The sequence below is a fragment of the Podarcis erhardii genome (genome assembly GCF_964252035.2).
Source record: "Podarcis erhardii genome assembly, chromosome: 3".
NCBI lineage: Eukaryota > Metazoa > Chordata > Lepidosauria > Squamata > Lacertidae > Podarcis > Podarcis erhardii.
Genome location: NC_138507.1, coordinates 118,830,866 through 118,846,264, shown reverse-complemented (window position 1 = coordinate 118,846,264; position 15,399 = coordinate 118,830,866). Strand labels below are relative to the sequence as shown.

The 15,399-nt window shown below is 42.8% G+C and overlaps 1 long non-coding RNA gene across 1 annotated transcript; it reads right to left on the bottom strand.

Moving 5' to 3' along the window:
* Positions 1-367: 367 nt before the first annotated feature.
* Positions 368-4,009, bottom strand: LOC309338086. Its single transcript, XR_014154685.1, has 3 exons — positions 3,313-4,009; positions 2,202-2,334; positions 368-545 (listed from the first exon to the last, which is right to left on the bottom strand). It is a non-coding gene; the product is annotated as an uncharacterized lncRNA (long non-coding RNA).
* Positions 4,010-15,399: the final 11,390 nt, after the last annotated feature.

Here is a 15,399-nt window from a genome sequence, read left to right as displayed (position 1 = left end):
TCAGTTCAATAATCCCAAAATTCAGACACCTGTGGATTCTGAAGGATGACTATATTTCAATTGGCATACTTTTTAAAAGAGTGCCACTCAGGTTGGTTACCATTTAAATGGAAGCAGAACTGAACTTCCTCTCCTCTCATTCCACCCCCCATATTTTGTCACTCTTCATTTTCCACATTGTGGCCCAGTTCTCCTCACTAGACTGTTTTGGGGGATCCTCACCCCCTCTTAGTCTTCCTTTCTAATGACGTTTTGGGCTTCTCCACAAACCATGCCTGCTGACACCTCCTTCTCATGGACATAAGGTGCCATTTTGGCTTCACTAGCAAGAACACTCATGCTTAGAAATGAAAAACAGAGGAGAAAGGGCTTTTGGATCTGCTTTTATTGCAAGGCACAAGCTCATGTGAGCCTTGAAACTGTTGCTTTTTTCAATCTGGATGCTTTGGAGAAGAAGTCCCTAGCTGGGGATCAAGCGGGATCCAGCGGCTCTCAAAGAGAGGGAGCATCTTCCACTTTTCAAAGGCATCTATCACTCTTCCTTTCTAAAACATAGAAACCAGCAACAGAAAGACAAGAGTTAACTCAGTTTCATAGCAAAGTGACCATGTTTGAGACACGAAAATACAAAGCAAGGCATGTTGGACCACAAGAAAGATTTCATGATAATAAACTGTTGGGTAGGGATAGGTGTGTTTCAGTTTTTCATTTCCAGAAACAATGAATTACATAGATTCCCCTTTCGATGAGAATTAAATGAAGTCTCTCAGACACCCCTACCCCTGGGGCCTTTCTTTTCTAGGTACAATTAAATATGTCACAGAATAGTGAGTGAGCTTGCAAGGTCTCCAATATTCTCCTGCAGACTGGATGTTATGCACGGCAGGGATTTGCTGTCTTTGTGGCCCTGAGAAAGAGTTCTGGGGAAACAGGAAGCTTGCTCACAATTTTGTGACAATGTTTTGAGAAACACGGGAGATACTGGCACTCTGGGGTTCATTCCGTCCAGTTGCTAATTTCTCTGCCAGGACCCAAGACAAAAGTCTACTGCCTCAGGTTCTTTCATTATAAGGTAAAATAAGAATGAATCTGCTTGGAATTTAAAGTGGGAGATTTGCCTGGAATGTAAGGGATGTGAAATTGAGGTAATCTTAAACGGTGGAGGGCAGGACACCACACAGAGTAAGAGCCCAGCATCTGTTAAAGCTGCAGAATAGACATCCCTTAGGCACTGAGATAAACAATGGATGAAGCTGCACAACAAATTTAATGTGCCCATACGGTGTGGTTTAGGGATTTGGCAAAGGAGATCTGGCATAAGCTCACAGGGCAAAGGGGCCAAAGACAGCTGGGCCAGCCATGAGGCAGGTGAGGAGATCAGGCCATGGCAGATCAGGCCACGGCAGGAGGAGCAGGTAGATGGGCTTAGGAGCCGTGCCGGCAGAATGGCAAAGCAGCAATTAGCATTTGCATCAAGCAGCAAAATGGGATGTGCCATGCTTGGCTGATTCTGGCATATGTATTTTTATTTTTATTTTTATTTTTCCAAAGGAGCAATTGTGCTTGCAGGCAAAGGATGATCAATTTAGGGGACTCTGCATTGGGTACTTAAAATTACCAATCCAGAGGGTTGGTAATTTTGCCCTTCTGGTGTGGTTTAGGGATTTGTCAAAGGCGAACTGGCATAAACTCAGAGGGCAAAGGGGGCAAAGACAGCTGGACCAGCCATGAGGCAGGTGAGGACCCTGCTTCTGGTGGCAGAAGCCCCTCAGACAACAAACCCATTGGTGCCCCTCCTGCCCCGCTGGTTCTGCCTGTGGGGAAAGAACTCGGCACCATCTTGCTTAAAATGGGCAAGAATGGTAGTGCCGCTTCTGTGCCTGCAACCAACAGGGTATGGTGTGTGTCAGCGGCAGATCAGGCCATGGCAGGAGGAGCAGGTAGATGGGCTTAGGAGCCGTGCCAGCAGAATGGCCAAGCAGCAATTAGCATTTTGCATCAAGCGGCAAAATGGGATGTGCCACCCTTGGCTGATTCTGGCATAGGTATTTTTATTTTTATTTTTCCAAAGGAGCAATTGTGCTTGCAGGCAAAGGATGATCAGTTTAGGTGACTCTGCATTGGGTACTTAAAATGATCAATCCAGAGGGTAATGGGAGAGGGGCAGGAGGTGTAATTCTCATTTGGTCAGCTGAAATTACCTTTTGCAACAGGGATACTTATGCATACACCTTCCAATCCTTTTATAATTATTGGGACATTCAATTGGGTAGCAAGTACCATTGGCATAATGGCATAGCCTAGCATTCCTAGGTTCCTGGTACTGTGCAGATCCTGTGCAAAGAGAGAAACACACATAAGTGGGGAGAAGGAAGTTAAATCACAACTGGATGAAAGAGATGAACAACTCCAAAGCCCTTTGAACAGGAGTGGCTCTGTGATGCTCTGGGTGCTGTGGCATCCCAACTCCTACCCCCCACCCCCACCCCGCCAGTGGCCACTGGTGTTTACCACCCTTGCTACATTCACAAGAAGAAATGGTCAATCTACTTATCCAGATATTTGCTCATGAGTGGAGGGTGTCAGTCTACGAAACACGACAGCAAGAAGTGAGGCACACATGGCTTATACGTTATAGAGAAACTAAAGCCTGTAACTGAAGCCATCAGAGCCCCAAGGACTACCCAGAATAAAAGGATATATACTACATCAAGAAACATTTCCCACTAATTAGAAACTTTATACCCCAAATTGTGCTTTCGAATTGCTACATTGGCAGGAGCAGGGACAGAGCAATGGGAGCTCACCCCGTCGTGGGGATTCAAACCGCCAACCTTCTGATCGGCAAGCCCAAGAGGCTCAGTGGTTTAAACCACAGGGCCACCCACATCCCTTTTCCCTTATATTACTCTGCCATAATGAAGTCAACATGTGAACATCAAAGCACACCCGTCCTCTGAAAGGCAGCTCTCCCTCCAAGTAACGTGTTTAAAAAATGTACATGAAAAAGTGTAATTTCATGACAATAGCATGAAAATATAGGTTATAACAGGGGAAATTGTATAGCAATTATGAGCGTAATGGGGAAAATTCAGCAACACAGTGCATATATCCCGTAATAGATGCACCTTTGTAGGCAATTTTGTCTGATATATACCTTTTCATGCTAATTTTACCACTAAAGAAATGTCTCTAGCAAGAAAAGTGAGCTTCCTTTGCAAGGCCACAGAACAGCAACTGTACTCCTCTCCCTCTTCTGCCCCACAATCGGCTGGCAGGTGTCCCTCTGCCTTCTTCCTCTCCATCCCTTACCTGGGGAAGCCAGGAGCAGCAAAGAGAGAACAGCCAAGCACAGGTGAAGGATCTTCATGGCTCAGGATGAATTGTGGTGGCAAAGCCAGCTTTTAAGTCAAATGGAGCCCCAAAGCTTGCCAAGAGAGGGCTGGGAGGGAGAAGCAGATTGCATAATTGTACCTAATTTCTTTGGGACGTTGTGACTTAGGCTGACGTGGACGAGAACTTTGCCAAAATCACGTGCCTCTGCAAAATCATTCCTGCATTCTGTCAGTCATAGCAATATCCACAGAAGTAAGATCACATACATTCAGATGTGCTGTATTCATGTTTCAGAGCGAGATAGCTTGAATTAAACGAAAAATTTATGAGGAGCATGCGATGCCCCACATAGGCAGTGCTAGGGGTATGTATCCCTCAGGTAAATGACTCACCCCTCACCTGTCCCCATCGCATTGCTGGACCCTTGCAATTACCTGAAGGAAGGGGACTTCTCACATGCTCACCTCCCACAATGATTATTCTTAATCTGGCCAAACTTAGATTCACAAAATATGTTTAGGGGTATGCGTTACCCCTGCATCCCCCCAGGAAATAGCACTGGTAGTAGTAATAGCTTCAAACAGTTTTTCCAAAAAGAAAAAGAAAAAGAAAGATTCAAGTCCACCGATTGAAGAGGTTGAGTGGGACATGCAGGGCGAGGAGATTTGAAAGGTGAAATGATGGACTCTTTGCTTACTTGAAGGAAGGGCAATATTCACATGCTCTCTTGTCCTTTTTCTCATTCTTGCAACCATCATCATCATCCTTTTTCGCAAACACCTTTTTCTAACTAGAATCAAAGCAACTTACAAAAATATTTTCAAACATGAGGGGCTCTGCTTCTCTGCTTGCTAGACCTGCCATGTCCACTCTGCACCCCAGGCCTGGTGCTTTCATGCGCAAGGTGCTTGAAACTGAATGTGGAACCCTTTGCAAGGAATATATGGAACCTAATCCTCAGCTAACAGATGCGGGTGCGGTGTGGACTAAACCACTGAGCCTTGGGCTTGCCAATCAAAACATCGGCAGTTCGAATCCCCGTTACATGGTGAGCTCCCGTTGTTCGGTCCCAGCTCCTGGCAACCTAGCAGTTTGAAAGCACACCAAAAAATGCAAGTAGATAAATAGGTAATGCTCCTGCGGGAAGGTAAACGGTGTTTCCGTGAGCTGCTCTGGTTTCGCCAGAGGTGGCTCAGTCATGCTGGCCACATGACCCGGAAAAACTGTCTGCGGACAAACGTAGGCTCCCTCAGCCAGTAAAACGAGATGAGCGCCGCAACCCCAGAGTCGTCCACGAGTGGACTTAACTGTCAGGGGTCTTTTACCTTTACCTTTTAATTCTCAACTATTCCAACAAGATGGAGGGGAGAAGGTCACAGTGAGCAAATGCCCAGCAGCTATTGAAGTTTTACGATTGACAGTTATGGTGATCCCATTCCCCTGAGATAAACAATAGATGAAACTTCATATTAATCTAAACATGCAAATACCGTGTGATTTAAGGATTGGACCGTCTGGAACTGGCAAAACCTCACAAAGCAAAGCAGCTAAAGACAGGGCTGATCCCAGAGCCTTGAGGCAGGTGAGGATGCTGCTTCAGGTGGCAGAAGCCCACAACCAGGCACAATGCCCATGGGTGCCCCTCCTGCCCTGCTGCTTCTGCCAGTGGAGGTGAAGCACCAGCATCATCAGCACTGATTTTGGACAAGATCTCTGCCATTTGGGGCAATACGGGAAGTGCCGCCCTAGGCTGATTCTGCCAAAGGTGTCTTTTGCAATGGACAAGGTATGAGAACAATGGACTTTTGCAATGGACAAGGTATGAAACCAATTAAGCTTGCAATCAAAGGACGATGTATTCAGGGACCACTTAAGTAATTGATGCTTTGTGTAACTAATGGAACAGGCAGCTGGTACTCGCTGCTCTATGAAAATGACATTCTGTGAAATAAAAAGGTTGCATTAGAGATGCTTTGTACTGCCAGTGGTTGTTTAATTAATGAAAAACCTAATTAAGACAACTTTAAATCTTGCAGGCTGCATAATCAACCTACATAATAACTATAATGAGTTTTGTTTTGGTTATTTCTGTTTCTGAAGGAATAGAATGGCTCTAAGACATGGGAGGGAGGGAGGAGAGATGCGTTTGTATCAATGCAGTTTTTACATAATGGATGAAATAATAAAAGTTTTAATGGAAAACTCAAATGGATATAGCAGAAAAATGCTATATTAAAGGAGGTTAAACTGGAATCAAATAAATCATAGAATCATAGAATCATAGTATCATAGAGTTGGAAGAGACCACAAGGGCCATCGAGTCCAACCCCCTGCCAAGCAGGAAACACCATCAGAGCACTCCTGACATATGGTTGTCAAGCCTCTGCTTAAAGACCTCCAAAGAAGGAGACTCCACCACACTCCTTGGCAGCAAGGAGTAGAATGGCTCTAAGACATGGAAGAGGGTGGAGAGATGAGTTTGTAGCAATGAAGTTTTTCCATAATGGAGGATATAATAAAGTTTAAATGGAAAACACTAATGGATTGTAACAGCGGATAAATGCTATATTAAAGGAGGTTAAACTGGAATCAGATAAATGATCATCAACTTGTAAAGAAACCTGTTGTTCATGTTAGCAGGCATCATAAAAGTTTTCCAAGTTTTACGTAATGAAACTTTTTTCTCAGTTCACTGGCTCCCTGTGCCTAAATCCGAGAAGGGATGTCCATTTAGGGTGGTAGCCTAAAGCTACTCAGATCAGAGGCTCCTCAAAATGATCGATCCAAAAAATGCTACAAGAGGGGCAGGGCGTGGGGAGAAGAAATGATACTTTCCTCTGGACACTTGTTTGATTCTCCTTTGCTAAGCTGAAGTTCCCTTCTGCAACAATTATACCGTGGAGGACAGCTCCCAATGTCAGTGAAGACAGCAGGACAAACGAACAGGAGGCAGATACAATCGGTTTGTGACAGGCCAAATCCTGTGTAGAGGAAGAACAAATACCATGGTCCACAAGTGAAAGTAAAGTTCATTCAGAAGAGGAAGAAACAGAGGCACAACTTCATAGGCCCCCATCAAATAAATCTTGGCTGCCCCATGCTTTCCATAATTGTAATTTCTTTGGGACGTTTTGACTTAGGCTGACATGGAAGAGAATAAAACAAATTCCTTCCAGTAGCACCTTAAAGACCAACTAAGTCAGTTCTTGGTATGAGCTTTCGTGTGCATGCACACTTCTTCAGATACCAAAGAAGTGTGCATGCACACGAAAGCTCATACCAAGAACTGACTTAGTTGGTCTTTAAGGTGCTACTGGAAGGAATTTGTTTTGTTTTGACTATGGCAGACCAACACGGCTACCTATCTGTAAATGGAAGAGAATGTTGCCAACATCACATGCTTGTGGGAAGATATTGCTGAAATCTGGTAGTTGTAGCAGTTTCCACAGAAGTAAGATCCCAACCACAGATCGCAAACATTCAGATCTGCTGCATTCATGTTTCACAAGGAGATAGCTTGGATCAAGCGAAAAGTTTATGAGGAGGATAGGCAGTGCCAGGGGGATGTATCCCTCAGGTAAAACACTCACCCCTCACCTGTTCCCATCACATTGCTGGACCCTTGTGGTTACCTGACAAAGGGCACCTTTCACAGTAATAATTGGCCAGCCTGTCCATTCCCTTCTCCTTTACACCATAGAGGATGACTAAGCCATTTACTTACTTACTTATTTACTTACTTAAGGTAAAGGGACCCCTGACCATTAGGTCCAATCGTGGCCGACTCTGGGGTTGCGGCGCTCATCTCGCTTTATTGGCTGAGGGAGCTGGCCTGCAGCTTCCGAGTCATGTGGCCAGCATGACTAAGCCGCTTCTGGCGAACCAGAGCAGCGCACGGAAACGCCGTTTACCTTCCTGCCGGAGCGATACCTATTTATCTACTTGTACTTTGACGTGCTTTCGAACTGCTAGGTTGGCAGGAGCAGGGACCGAGCAATGGGAGCTCATCCCGTTGCAGGGATTCGAACCACTGGCCTCCTATCAGCAAGTCCTAGGCTCTGTGGTTTAACCCACAGCACCACCCGCGTCCCTTACAGCGTCACCCGTGTCACTTACTTACTTACTTACTTATTGAATATACCGCTTTATAACTGGGGGTCTCAGGGCAGTTTACAGAATAAAATCAAGATATAATACCACATAACACCTAATAAAAATAAAAAGCAACTCAATACCCCCCAAAAAGTGCCAGGGGGATGTATCCCTCAGGTAAATCACTCACCCCTCACCTGTTCTCATCACATTGCTGGACCCTTGTGGTTACCTGACGAAGGGCACCTTTCACAGTAATAGTTGGCCAACCTGTCCTTTCCCTTCTCCTTTCTATCGCAGAGGATGACTAAGCCATTTTCTTTCTTTCTTTCTTTCTTTCTTTCTTTCTTTCTTTCTTTCTTTCTTTCTTTCTTTCTTTCTTTCTTTCTTTCTTTCTTTATTATACCACTTTATAACTGGGATTTTCAGGGCAGTTCACAGAATAAAATTAAGATATAATACCACAAAATACCTAATAAAAATAAAAAGCAGCTCAATACCCCCCCCCAAAAAAACACATAGTCCAATATAAAATGCAAATAATTAACAGGAGAATACAATATTATTTCAAGCTGGCTGACACGTTGTCATTTAGAAAACAGCCCAGACCCTCCATCTCCCAGAACCCGGAGCGACTTAAAAGTAGGAGAGCAAAGACTTCGAAGACAGAGGACACTTACCGGCACCCGTAGAGGAGATGATGTTGATGATGACAAACGAGGAAGTGGGAGAGACAAGAGGTAGAGATTCATTGGGGACAACATAATTATCCAAGAGGCTGGGTTCTATACCCTCCCTCTGTAAAGTCTGAAATAAAAAAGGATTCCTTGTCTCTATGGATTCCTGGGGAACCAGCAAGGAGCTGATGACAGTGTCCTGACAGATTCTCCGGAGTCAACATTAGTTGCCGGTTAAGTTATAAGTTAATTTTGGCATGTTTGTAATCTTTACTGTCTTTGGTTTGTATTGCTTTATTGTTTTAGTGTGTGTGTGTGTGTGTGTGTGTGTGTGTGTGTTTTAAGGGTTTTATTTTGTTCTTAAGCAAAGGGGTCAGGGCTGCCTGGGAGTGGGTCCCAGCCAACAAAATGGCTATAAGTTGGGTCAGCCTTATTCAGGGACAGCCCCATGGAGGCCATGCTTTCCACGAAGTCCTGAGTGGCCCCTTGTAAGGTTGTGTTGGCATGGATGTTAAAATCCCCTAGGACAACCAAACTAGGTGTTTCCAGGAGAACATCTGCCATGACCTGAAGCAGCTTGGGCAGGGAATCCTTGGTGCAGTGGGGAGGTCGGTACACCAAAAGGAATCCTGTACTGCCCCTATTGCCCAACTTCCAGAACATGAACTCAGAAAACTAGGTCTTCCCAATACAACGCCTGGTGCAAACTAATGACTTCCTAAAAATCACTGCAACCCCCCTCCCTGCCCACAAGGCCTGGGTTGCTGTGTATAAGAATGTTTTCTACTGACAATGTGTCAGCCAGCTTGAAATAATATTGTATTTGTCATGTACCGAAGTTCTCACCCTGGGCCAGCAGGGGGATACTGTAGATAGTTATGCAAATGAAGGATCGAAAGTGATGTTCAGTGATTGGATAGTTTTAGAAAGTTGCTATAGTTACGTTGTTCTGGAGCTCTATATAAGCAGGCTGACTGAGCTCTTCAGCTCAGTTCTGTTCTGGCCTCTGAATAATCAGCTCGTCGGACTAAGTCCGTGGGTCCCTGCGGAGGAAAATGAGCTCAGCTGGAGACAGGAGCAAGCTGCAGAAGATCCAAGTTTATTGCGCAACAGGTTCAAGGCGAGATTGAACAGTGAGAAAGGGGTGACATGAACTTTTAAAACTTCCCTCCATGTCCCAGAATACAGTGCAAAATACATCACAGTTACATCATGAATACATTAAGAAGAGGTTGAGTTACACAGGATTAACATGTGGAGGAGGGAGGGGGGAATATGCATGTATGCATAGTCTGCCACCTGGCATTGCCCGGAGGAAAGGCTTGGCAGAGTGATTTGACAGGATTAGGGTCTTCCTGAGAGTACGTGACACCTCGCTTGAGGGATTATGGAGGACAGGGGAGGTGTCATGGAGTCCTAGAGAAATTGAGCAAATTGGCATGTTGATTTTCTATGAATTTTATAGATTTTAGTCCCTTTTGACATTGACAATTGGACTCGGAAATAAATGGGTATATTGTAGCGAAGAAGAAGGTGAAGAAGGCATGCCCCCCCCCTTCCGTATCATGGGCGAACATATCAGACGACACAGCGATTCTTCAAACAGCTCTTGTTTATTCAGAGGCCAGAACAGAACTGAGCTGAAGAGCTCAGTCAGCCCACTTATATAGAGCTCCAGAACAACGTAACTGTAGCAACTTTCTAAAACTATCAGTACATAACACCCCTCTCCACTGAGATAAGGTGTTAGTTATAATCGTAATGGTTTCCTTATATACAGCACTACACTTAATGGTTCAATTAGGCACAAAAGCATATCGGTTACATTTCACATACTTAGACCAACAGTGATACATGTCCAACAACATAGTCCTTTAAATAAGCTGGGCGCTTGGAAACTCTGCCAGACTGCCGGGGACTGGTAGCCAAGTCCGGGGGGGCCCACCCAATTTTTGCTTAGGCTGTGGTGCGACCCTAGGTGGCATTGAAACCAAGTCCCCTGGATCCGCTGCTGTGGGTGGAACTTCCGCAAGTGGAGTTGGCGGAATGTCAGGCACGGCAGTGGTCTGAGTCTGTGGTAAGTCTGGCAGACCCTCTGAAATGGCTTGGTTCGGCTCCACGCCGGCAGTTTGTGAGAGAGGTGTAGGTGGAGCCTCACCATCTGTAAGCCACAAGTGCAGTTGGGGGCACCACGGTAGTGTCCAAGTCCCCAACCCTGCGCCTAAGCTGGTCTATGTGCCAGCACCACAAGTGTCCGTCTTCTTCTTTTTTTTAATATATTTATTTGCTTTTACAGAAAAAAAGAAACATAGCAACCACAAAAATAAAGTGAAACAAAAACAGTCACAAATACAAATAGAAAAATTAGAAATAAAAATTCCAACTTTTAAATTTATGCTTACAAAAACTTCCTTTCTTGACTTCCTCACGCCTCCCTTTTTTGTGTTCCTCTTTACCCAATCGTGTACAGCAAATCCTTACCTTCTTTCAAAACTCATTTCTAATTATTAAAATCATTCTATTATGTCTCCAAACTTTCCTCCTTATATTTAAACACCTTTAACATATTATTTACTTTTGACATAATATAACTTTAGTCTTTCACCCATTTTCTATTACATTTTTACATATTTTTAAACCTGTATCCCTAATGCCATATTATTTTTATATCCAACATCATTTTAACATTCATAAACTTTGCAATGTTTCTGCAGATAGTCTTTAAACTTCTTCCAGTCCTCTTCCACTGCTTCTTCTCCCAGGTCTCGGATTCTGCCAGTCATTTCTACCATCTCCATATAGTCTATTACTTGCATCTGCCATTCTTCCAAGGTGGGCAAATCTTGTGTCTTCCAATGCTTCGCGATATGTATTCTTGCTGCTGTTGTTGCGTACATAAAAAACGTTCTATCTTTCTTTAGCACCAATTGGCCGACTATGCCCAGGAGAAAGGCCTCTGGTTTCTTAAGGAAGGTATATTTAAATACCTTTTTCAGTTCATTATATATCATCTCCCAGAAAGCCTTAATCTTTGGGCACGTCCACCAGAGGTGAAAGAATGTACCCTCATTTTCTTTACATTTCCAACATTTATTATCAGGCAGGTGATAAATTTTAGCAAGCTTGACTGGAGTCATGTACCACCTATAAATCATTTTCATAATATTCTCTCTTAAGGCATTACATGCCGTAAACTTCATATCGGTGGTCCACAACTTTTCCCAGTCAGCAAACATAATGTTATGACCAATGTCCTATGCCCATTTAATCATAGCTGATTTAACTGTTTCATCCTGTGTATTCCATTTTAACAGCAAGTTATACATTCTTGAAAGAATCTTAGTTTTAGGTTCTAACAATTCTGTTTCCAATTTCGATTTTTCCACCTGGAAGCCCAATTTTTCCACCTGGAAGCCCGGAGGCGGCGCGAATGGCAATGGCGGCCCCCTTCTCTTTGTGAAGGGGAAGCTCCGCAGAAACGGGTCGTCCGCTACGGCGTAGCGGAGACCCTTGTTGGAAAACCACAGGCAGCGATAGCCTGTGGCCGTGGGACTTAGCGGGCACCATTAGCGCCCCCCGAAACTGCAAAGGGACTCTGTAAGGGGCTCCGGAGCGTGACGGGGTTGGCGCGGTGCTGTGAGTCGATCGCTCTTTCTGCGGGGTGAAGCCGCGAAGCTGCTGTCGGTGAGCGCTGACCTTTTTCCTGGGACTATTTGGCTAAAAAACAACTACCCGTGAGTAGGTGAAGTACAATGAACCGGGGATTAAATACAGTTTAATTTGGCACTGAAGCGGGAGGCGCAACCAGGAAGTCCGTCTCCCGGCTCTGTTTAAAGATTTAAAGCAACGACGCTTAATTTACTTATGCACTGGAAACTGTGACTTTAAAAGAACTAAATCTGAACATCAAATAGAAGATTCCACCTCAACTAAATTGAGGTGGAAGAGGGAAAACTTGACTTTTACCTCTTCATTTGTGGATTTACAAAAATACTTTGAACTCCCGGCGATCGGGCTGCCAAACTATCAGAACTGTCAGGCTGCTTGAACTGTCATATTGCAACTCGCACTTTTTGGAGACATTGTAACTTTTCTATGACTAACTCTGCAAAAGTTAAAGGACTTAGAAGGTTTTCTGCTACTGTTGTAAACTTTTAAGAGACACTTTGGGAAAGACTTTACAAATTGTGACTTTTTAAGATAAACATAGTGTCCCTCTAGTGGAGTATTTAAGCTGTACAACTACTGGGAGATTTTTCCATCTTTGGACTTGGGGATTTTCCATGGGAAAAGCAGACCGTGGGACTGACCTTGGCTCATAGACAGAAGTGGGATGAGTGGGAAGACAAGATCAGCTAAAGCCAAAACACAGCAGCCTAGTATAATTTCACAGCTACGCAGATCATCTGTTCCCACTGTTCCTGTGGCACAAGAGGAAGATTTAGATCAAACCAGGCTTGAAGGAATGGCCACAGGAGGGGACTTTACCTCAGTGTTAAATAAAATTTTTGAAAAATTGGATGGCGCAAGTAAGCAAGTGACTGAACAATCAACTAAAATTGACCAAAATACAGTCAGTATTAATAATTTGACTCAGCAAGTCAGTTTAAATGCTCAATCCATTGGGAAATTATTGGAAGACACTACATTAAATCGTAAAACGGCTGAGGAGGCCAAACAGAAAGTAGAGGCTGTGCAAGAAGAAATCAAACCTATGCGTAAACAGATTGGTGAACATCAAGCACTTCTGTCTATGATAGAATTAAAAAATAAGGAAAATAACCTCAGAATTAGGTCAGTACCAGAACTTTAAAAGGAGGACTTAATTGAGTATTTGACACAGGAATTTGCAGAATTTGGGTCTCTGGAAGAGGATAAAGACTTTAAGATCGTAAGTGCATTCAGACTTGGAAAGGGAGGGAGGAAGATCAAGTCGAGAGACTGTCTGATCTCCCTCAGAACGAAGGAAGAAAGAGATAAGATACTGAGTGCGCATTTTCAGAAGACCTTAGAGATCAAAGATTCAAGAGTTGAAATTTATAAGGACATCCCGAAACACTTACTTGAACTCAGATCTAACTACGGAGATTTAGTGACATTATTGAGAAGCAACAGAATCGTCTTTAGATGGGAGTTCCCCCAGGGGCTATCCTTTACCTTTAAAGGGAAAAAAGTTAAAATTAAATCTGCTGAAGACAAGGAAAATTTTTTGAGCGACTACGGAGAAGACCTTCAGAAAGGAACCAAGGAAGAACTAAGAGCCTTAAGATCTGGACCATTAAGTTCTGCACTTACACCCTTGGGACTTGACGAGCCTGGGAAAGCGATACCACCGTCAAAGGAGGAAGAACTTCTGGGAGCAGTAGGAGGAAAATAGAACTACTTCAACATGTCCCTGCAACTATTAAGTTGGAACATTCATGGTCTGAATTCCCCTGAGAAGAGGAGGAAAATTTTTCATTTATTAAAAAAGGAGCAATTGGACTTAATTTGTCTACAGGAAAGACATGTGATTAGGCTCCACAGGAAAGTTTTAATTAACAAAAGACTAGGCCAAGAATTTATTTCATCGGATAAAGTAAAGAAGAGAGGAGTTGTTATCTATGCAAAAGAAAGCCTATCACCAAAATTTCTTTTTAAAGATGAGCAAGGAAGAATTTTGGCAATTGAAATTCAAACCCAAGGAGAAAAATTTTTGATTTTAGGAATTTACGCACCAAATGAGGGAAAATTTTACAAAAAGTTGCATGAGACAATGTTGGACTATATGGACTATAATAACATCATTATGATGGGAGATATGAACGGAGTGGTATCTACGAACATGGATAAAGCACAAAAACAGATTGTAACAAAAGAGGGCAGACTACCGAAAACTTTTTTTGAACTTACTGACAATATGGATTTGATTGACATTGGGAGAACTAAAAATCCCCTAGGTAGAGAAGGGACGTTTTTTCTGAAGCCAAAATGACATGGACTAGAATTGACCAAATATGGATAACTAGAGGACTGGCACCTAAGATAAAAAAGGTGGAAATCTGCCCAAAAACTTGCTCCGACCATAATGCTGTAAAGATGGAAATGAAACTAACACCTATCGGTTCCTTCAGATGGAAGATGAATGACACCTTATTAAGAGATCAAGAGATTGTCAAGAAGGCCCAAAAGACCTTGAGAGACTATTTTGAAGTAAATTTGAAAACCATGGTTGAAAAAAGAGTAATCTGGGACGCAAGCAAAGCGGTCATGAGAGGGTTCCTGATACAACAGAATGCAATAAAAAAGAGATCTCAAAATGAGAAAAAAGATAAAATTTTGGAGAAAATAAAAGGAGAGAAGAAACTAAGATCGAAACCAAAGTCACAAGAGATTCTGAGAGAAATTAAGTTATATCAAGTACAATATATGAAACTGATAAATCAGGAAGTAGAGTGGAAAATTAAACAAATGAGACAAAAGCCTTTTGAGTCAGCTAATAAATGTGGAAAATTATTAGCGTGGCAGTTGAAAAAAAGAGAGAAGTTAAATACGATTACAAATCTTGAGATTGAAGGGAAAAATATTCAGAATCCGGCGGAGATTAGAAAGTGCTTCCAGAGATACTTTAAACAACTTTATACTCAAGGGCCACAGAAAGAGACTGATATAGACCAATTTTTAAGAACTAATGGATTACAAAAAATATCTCAAGAAAATAAGATAATGTTGAACTATAAAATTACAGAACAGGAGATTAAAGGTGCCATTCAGAATATGCAACTGGGCAAGTCTCCAGGGCCGGATGGGCTAACCTCCAAGTATTATAGGACTTTGAAAGACTATTTAATTCAACCACTAAAGGAGGTCTGTAATGAAATTATGGAGGGGAAGAAGGCGCCGGAGTTGTGGAAAGAAGCTTTCATCACACTAATACCGAAAACAGAATCTGAAAAGACACAATTTAAGAACTACCGTCCCATCTCCCTTTTAAATGTGGATTACAAAATCTTTGCAGATATTTTAGCCAATAGATTAAAAAGAGTGTTAACTGAAGTGATACATAAGGATCAAGCAGGCTTTCTACCAGGCAGACATTTGTCTGACAATACAAGGAACATAATTGATATTTTGAAGTTGCTGCAAACGAATATTAATACAAAAGCAGTATTAATTTTTATTGATGCGGAGAAGGCCTTTGATAATATTTCTTGGAACTTTATGAAGAAAAATCTTAAGGGAATGGGAGTGGGACAGGGGTTTGAAAATGGTATAGATGCAATCTATTCAGAACAAAAAGCAAAATTGATAGTTA